The sequence below is a fragment of the Rattus norvegicus genome, chromosome 3 (assembly GCF_021556685.1).
Source record: "Rattus norvegicus strain SHRSP/BbbUtx chromosome 3, alternate assembly SHRSP_T2T, whole genome shotgun sequence".
NCBI lineage: Eukaryota > Metazoa > Chordata > Mammalia > Rodentia > Muridae > Rattus > Rattus norvegicus.
Window position 1 is genome coordinate 142,535,837 of NC_141536.1, and position 7,360 is coordinate 142,543,196.

A 7,360-nucleotide genomic window follows, 5' to 3' on the forward strand; every position below is an offset into this window, starting at 1 on the left:
TCTGGAAAGAAGACCCAGAGTGGATGAATGGGAGAATGTTGTGTTGTGAAGGCTGCTAGTTGCACCTATGTTAGTCCATTAGTCATTTGAAACCTTGGAGAGGGGAAGACACCAGGTGTAGTCATGCAGTGAGAAGGGTAGAATGGGCTCTCAGGTGACGCTGACCATCCTTCTTATGCATCCACCCTGTATCCCAGAGCCCTACTCACCACACCTGGGCAGAGCCAGCTTCATTGAAGGATGAAGTGAGGCAGCAATGATGACTTCCCTCCACATGTTACTGACTCAGGCATCTGTATTTTAAACCAGCGCCCTAGATTATTTTGTTTAATGCTCCATGAAAGCTATTTTTTCTCCGAGCAGAGAATTACAGCAATACTAAAAATAAAGGGAGGAAAATAAGTGGGTTTGTGGGCACTCTGCTGCCATGGGGGTGTCTTGCTGCTTTACAGAGCCAACAAAGGTGGCTGAATGAGTCACATCCTTCCTCCTTAGAAATCAACCACGTGCACCTAAGCAGCAGGTCCCCTGCAGTCCAGACACCGCCCACATCTGAGGGGACCCAATCAAAAGCAACCTGCACCCAAATCCTGTGGGAGGGACAGCTAAACCTTCAGACGGGCAGACACGCCTGGGAAGCCAGAAGAGACTACACTCTGCCCACATTTCTGACTCCAGAGGAAAACACCTAACACCAGCTGGGACCCCAGTGCACGAGGGGCTCCGGGAAAAGGTGGTCACCGCCCTCACTGAGAACTCAAAACAGCACCCCACGAGCAACTTCAGTGGAAGGACCACAGGTAAGACCAACTTTTCTGATCCAAGTGACCTGCATGGTGGACTCAGGACACAGGCCCACAGGAACAGCTGAAGACCAGTAGACAGGAAAGACTACACGCCCGAAAGCAGAACACTCTGCTCCCATAAATGGCTGAAAGAAAACAGGAAAATAGGTCTACAGCACTCCTGATACACAGGCCTATAGGACGGTCAAGCCACTGTCAGAAATAGCAGAACAAAGTAACACCAGAGACAACCTGATGGCGAGAGGCAAGTGCAGGAACCCAAGCATCAGAAACCAAGACTACATGACATCATCAGAGCCCAATTCTCCCAGCAAACCAAACACTGAATATCCAAACACACCAGAAAAGCAAGATCTAGATTTAAAATCTCATTTGATCATGATGATGGAGGACTTCAAGAAAGATATAAAGAACTCCCTTAGAGAAATGCAGGAAAACATAAATAAACAAGTAGAAGCCTATAGAGAGGAATCACAAAAATCCCTGAAAGAATTCCAGGAAAACACAATCAAACAGGGGAAGGAACTAAAAATGGAAATAGAAGGAATAAAGAAAGCACAAAGGGAGACAACACTGGATATAGAAAACCAAAGGAAGAGACAAGGAGCCGTAGATACAAGCATCACCAACAGAATATAAGAGATAGAAGAGAGAATCTCAGGAGCAGAATATTCCATAGAAATCATCGACACAACTGTCAAAGATAATGTAAAACGGAAAAGGTACTGGTCCAAAACATACAGGAAATCCAGAATTCAATGAGAAGATCAAACCTAAGGATAATAGGTATAGAAGAGAGTGAAGACTCCCAGCTCAAAGGACCAGTAAATATCTTCAACAAAATCATAGAAGAAAACTTCCCTAACCTAAAGAAAGAGATGCCCATAAACATACAAGAGGGCTACAGAACTCCAAATAGACTGGAGCAGAAAAGAATCTCCTCCCATCACATAATAGTCAAAATACAAAATGCACAAAACAAAGAAAGAATATTAAAAGCAGTAAGGGAAAAAGGTCAAGTAACATATAAAAGCAGACCTATCAGAATCACACCAGACTTCCCACCAGAGACTATGAAAGTCAGAAGGTCCTGGACAGATGTCATACAAACCCTAAGAGGACACAAATGCCAGCCCAGGTTACTGTATCCAGCAAAACTCTCAATTAACATAGATGGAGAAACCAAGATATTCCATGACAAAACCAAATTTACACAATATCTTTCTACAAATTCAGTGCTACAAAGGATAATAAATGGTAAAGCCCAACATAAGGAGGCAAGCTACACCCTAGAAAAGGCAAGAAACTAATCGTCTTGGCAACGAAACAAAGAGAAGACAAGCACACAAACATAATCTCACATCCAAATAGGAATATAACAGAAAGCAACAGTCACTATTCCTTAATATCTCTCAACATCAATGGACTCAACTTCCCAATAAAAAGACATAGATTAACAAACTGGATATGCAATGGGGACCCTGCATTCTGCTGCCTACAGGAAACACACTTCAGAGACAAAGACAGACACTACCTCAGAGTGAAAGGCTGGAAAACAACTTTCCAAGCAAATGGTCTGAAGAAGCAAGCTCGAGTAGCCATTCTAATATCGAATAAAATCAATTTTCAACTAAAAGTTATCAAAAAAGACAAGGAAGGACACTTCATATTCATCAAAGGAAAAATCCACCAAGATGAACTCTCAATCCTAAATATCTATGCTCCAAATATAAGGGCACCTACATACATAAAAGAAACCTTACTAAAGCTCAAAGCACACATTGCACCTCACACAATAATAGTAGGAGATTTCAACACCCCACTCTCATCAGTGGACAGATCATGGAAACAGAAATTAAACAGAGACATAGACAGACTAAGAGAAGTCATGAACCAAATGGACTAACAGGTATTTATAGAACATTCTATCCTAAAACAAAAGGATATACCTTCTTCTCACCACCTCATGGTACTTTCTCCAAAATTGACCATATAATTGGTCATAAAACAGGCCTCAATAGATACAGAAAGATAGAAATAATCCCATGTGTCCTATCGGACCACCACGGGCTAAAGCTGGTCTTCAATAACAATAAGGGAAGAACGCGCACATATACATGGAAGTTGAACAATGTTCTACTCAATGATAACCTGGTTAAGGAAGAAATAAAGAAAGAAATTAAAGACTTCTTAGAATTCAATGAAAATTAAGGTACAGCACACTCAAATTTATGGGAAACAATGAAAGCTGTGCTAAGAGGAAACTCATAGCTCTGAGTGCCTGCAGAAAGAAACAGGAGAGAGCATATATCAGCAGCTTGACAGCACAGCAAAGCTCTAGAACAAAAAGAAGCATATATACCCAGAAGGAGTAGAAGGCAAGAAATAATCAAACTCAGAGCTGAAATCAATGAAGGAGAAACAAAAAGGACTATACAAAGAATCAACAGAACCAAAAGTTGGTTCTTTGAGAAAGTCAACAAAATAGATAAACCCTTAGCCAGACTAATGAGAGGACAAAGAGAGTCTGTCCAAATTAACAAAATCGGAAATGAAAAGGGAGACATAACTACAGAATCAGAGGAAATTTAAACAACCTCATAACTCCTAAAGAAATAGAAGCAGTCATTAAAGGTCTCCCAACCAAAAAGAGCCCAGGTCCAGACGGGTTCAGTGCAGAATTCTATCAGACCTTCATAGAAGACCTCATACCAATATTATCCAAACTATTCCACAAAATTGAAACAGATGGAGCACTACCGAATTCCTTCTATGAAGCCACAATTACTCTTATACCTAAACCACACAAAGACCCAACAAAGAAAGAGAACTTCAGACCAATTTCCCTTATGAATAACGATGCAAAAATACTCAATAAAATTCTGGCAAACCGAATCCAAGAACACATCAAAACAATCATCCACCATGATCAAGTAGGCTTCATCCCAGGCATGCAGGGATGGTTTAATATACGGAAAACCATCAACGTGATCCATTATATAAACAAACTGAAAGAACAAAACCACATGATAATTTCATTAGATGCTGAGAAAGCATTTGACAAAATTCAACACCCGTTCATGATAAAAGTCCTGGAAAGAATAGGAATTCAAGGCCCATACCTAAACATAGTAAAAGCCATATATAGCAAACCAGTCGCTAACATTAAACTAAATGGAGAAAAACTTGAAGCAATGCCACTAAAATCAGGGACTAGACAAGGCTGCCCACTCTCTCCCTACTTATTCAATATAGTTCTTGAAGTTCTAGCCAGAGCAATCAGACAACAAAAGGAGATCAAGGGGATACAGATTGGAAAAGAAGAAGTCAAACTATCACTATTTGCAGATGATATGATAGTATATTTAAGTGATCCCAAAAGTTCCCACAGAGAACTACTAAAGCTGATAAACAACTTCAGCAAAGTGGCTGGGTATAAAATTAACTCAAATAAATCAGTAGCCTTCCTCTACACAAAAGAGAAACAAGCTGAGAACGAAATTAGGGAAACGACACCCTTCATAATAGTCCCAAATAATATAAAGTACCTCAGAATGACTTTAACCAAGCAAGTAAAAGACCTCTACAATAAGAACTTCAAGCCTCTGAAGAAAGAAATTGAAGAAGACCTCAGAAGATGGAAAGATCTCCCATGCTCATGGATTGGCAGGATTAATATAGTAAAAATGGCCATTTTACCAAAAGCGATCTACAGATTCAATGCAATCCCCATCAAAATACCAATCCAATTCTTCAAAGAGTTAGACAGAACAATTTGCAAATTCATCTGGAATAACAAAAACCCAGGATAGCTAAAACTATCCTCAACAATAAAAGGACTTCAGGGGGAATCACTATCCCTGAACTCAAGAAGTATTACAGAGCAATAGTGATAAAAACTGCATGGTATTGGTACAGAGACAGACAGATAGATCAATGGAATAGAATTGAAGACCCAGAAATGAACCCACACACCTATGGTCACTTGCTTTTTGACAAAGGAGTCAAAACCATCAAATGGAAAAAAGATAGCATTTTCAGCAAATGGTGCTGGTTCAACTGGAGGTCAACATGTAGAAGAATGCAGATCAATCCATGCTTATCACCCTGTACAAAGCTTAAGTCCAAGTGGATCAAGGACCTCCACATCAAACTAGATACACTCAAACTAATAGAAGAAAAAGTAGGGAAGCATCTCGAACACATGGGCACTGGAGAAAATTTCCTGAACAAAACACCAATGGCTTATGCTGTAAGATCAAGAATCGACAAATGGGATCTCATAAAACTGCAAAGCTTCTGTAAGGCAAAGGATACTGTGGTTAGGACAAAACGGCAACCAACAGATTGCGAAAAGATCTTTATCAATCCTAAAACAGATAGAGGGCTTATATCCAAAATATACAAAGAACTCAAGAAGTTAGACCGCAGGGAGTCAAATAACCCTATTAAAAAATGGAGTTCAGAGCTAAACAAAGAATTTACAGCTGAGGAATGTCGAATGGCTGAGAAACACCTAAAGAAAGGTTCAACATCTTTAGTCATAAGGGAAATGCAAATCAAAACAACCCTGAGATTTCACCTCATACCAGTGAGAATGGCTAAGATCAAAAACTCAGGTGACAGCAAATGCTGGTGAGGATGTGGAGAAAGAGGAACAGTCCTCCATTGTTGGTGGGATTGCAGACTGGTACAACCATTCTGGAAATCAGTCTGGAGGGTTCCTCAGAAAATTGGACATTGAACTACCTGAGGACCCAGCTCTACCTCTCTTGGGCATATACCCAAAAGATGCCCCAACATATAACAAAGACACATGCTCCACTATGTTCATAGCAGCCTTATTTATAGTAGCCAGAAGCTGGAAATAACCCAGATGCCCTTCAACAGAGGAATGGAATCAGAAAATGTGGTACATCTACACAATGGAATATTACTCAGCTACCAAAAACAATGACTTTATGAAATTCATAGGCAAATGGATGGATTGGAAAGTATCATCCTGAGTGAGGTAACCCAATCACAGAAGAACACACATGGTATGCACTCATTGATAAGTGGCTATTAGCCCAAATGCTTGAATTGCCCTAGATGCACAGAACACATGAAACTCAAGAAGGATGATCAAAATGTGAATGCTTCACTCCTTTAGAAGGGGAACAAGAATACCCTTGGCAGGGAATAGGGAGGCAAAGATTAAAACAGAGGCAGAAGGAATACCCATTCAGGACCTGTCCCACATGTGGCCCATACATATACAGCCACCCAATTAGACAAGATGGATGAAGCAAAGAAGTGCAGGCTGACAGGAACCGGATGTACATCTCTTCTGAGAGACACAGCAAGAATACAGCAAATACAGAGGCGAATGCCAGCAGCAAACCACTGAACTGAGAACGGGACCCCCGTTGAAGGAATCAGGGAAAGGACTGAAAGAGCTTGAAGGGGCTCAAGACCCCATATGAACAACAATGCCAAGCAACCAGAGCTTCCAGGGACTAAGCCACTACCTAAAGACTATACATGGACTGACCCTGGACTCTGACCTCATAGGTAGCAATGAATGGCCTAGTAAGGGCACCAGTGGAAGGGGAAGCCCTTGGTCCTGCCAAGACTGAACCCCGAGTGAACGTAACTGTTGGGGGGAGGGCGGCAATGGGGGGAGGGTGGGGAGGGGAACACCCATGTAGAGGGGGAGGGGAAGGGGTTAGGGGGATGTTTGCCCAGAAACCGGGAAAGGGAATAACATTCCAAATGTAAATAAGAAATACTCAAGTTAATTAAAATAAAATAAAGTTACTTTGGATTTTTTTGTCTTCAAAAGGGACAGTATATGTGCCAAGAGGAAAGCTTATATTAAGTAAGCAGAGGTCTTTTCCAAGGCCTTTTAGTTCAGGATTGCAGAGATCAACACAGCAGAACATCTCTGCATCTGCTATCCCAAAATCTGGAAACCCCTTTTACATACAGAGTTCTTGATCATTTGTGGCTCATAAATGTGATGATTGGCCATTCACACCATTGTGTGAGATATTCCTCTATCAAAAATGTTATGCCATCTATACATTATTCGTTTGATATAAAATGAAAGTAATAGTGAATTTTAACAAATAAACAGTCCAACTATTAAAAAAAGAAAGAAATTCTATCTATACCAATAAGACAATGAAAGAATCTTGAATGGCTGAGAAGTACTTAAAGAAATGTTCAATATCCTTAGTCAACAGGGAAGTGTAAATCAAAGTGACCCTGCGATTTGATCTCACACCAATTAGAATGACTAAGATCAAAATGTCAAGAGACAGCACATGCTGACAAGGATGTGGAAAAGGGGGAACACTCCTCTATTGCAGGTGGGATTGCAAACTTGTACAACCACTCTGGAAATTAGTCTGATTTCTCAGAAAAATGAAAATAAGTTTTACCCAAAGACACAGCTATACGTTTCCTGGGCATATACCTAAAAGATGTTCCGCCATCTCACAAGGACACTTGCTCCATAATATATGACCTTACTCATAATAGCCAGAACCTGCAAGACACCAGATGTTCCT

At 40.6% G+C, this 7,360-nt stretch overlaps 1 non-coding gene across 1 annotated transcript; it reads left to right on the forward strand.

Moving 5' to 3' along the window:
* Positions 1 to 6,784: 6,784 nt before the first annotated feature.
* Positions 6,785 to 6,886, forward strand: LOC120102098 (small nucleolar RNA U13). Its single transcript, XR_015685175.1, has one exon. It is a non-coding gene; the product is annotated as a small nucleolar RNA U13 (small nucleolar RNA).
* The last annotated feature ends 474 nt before the right edge of the window (positions 6,887 to 7,360 follow it).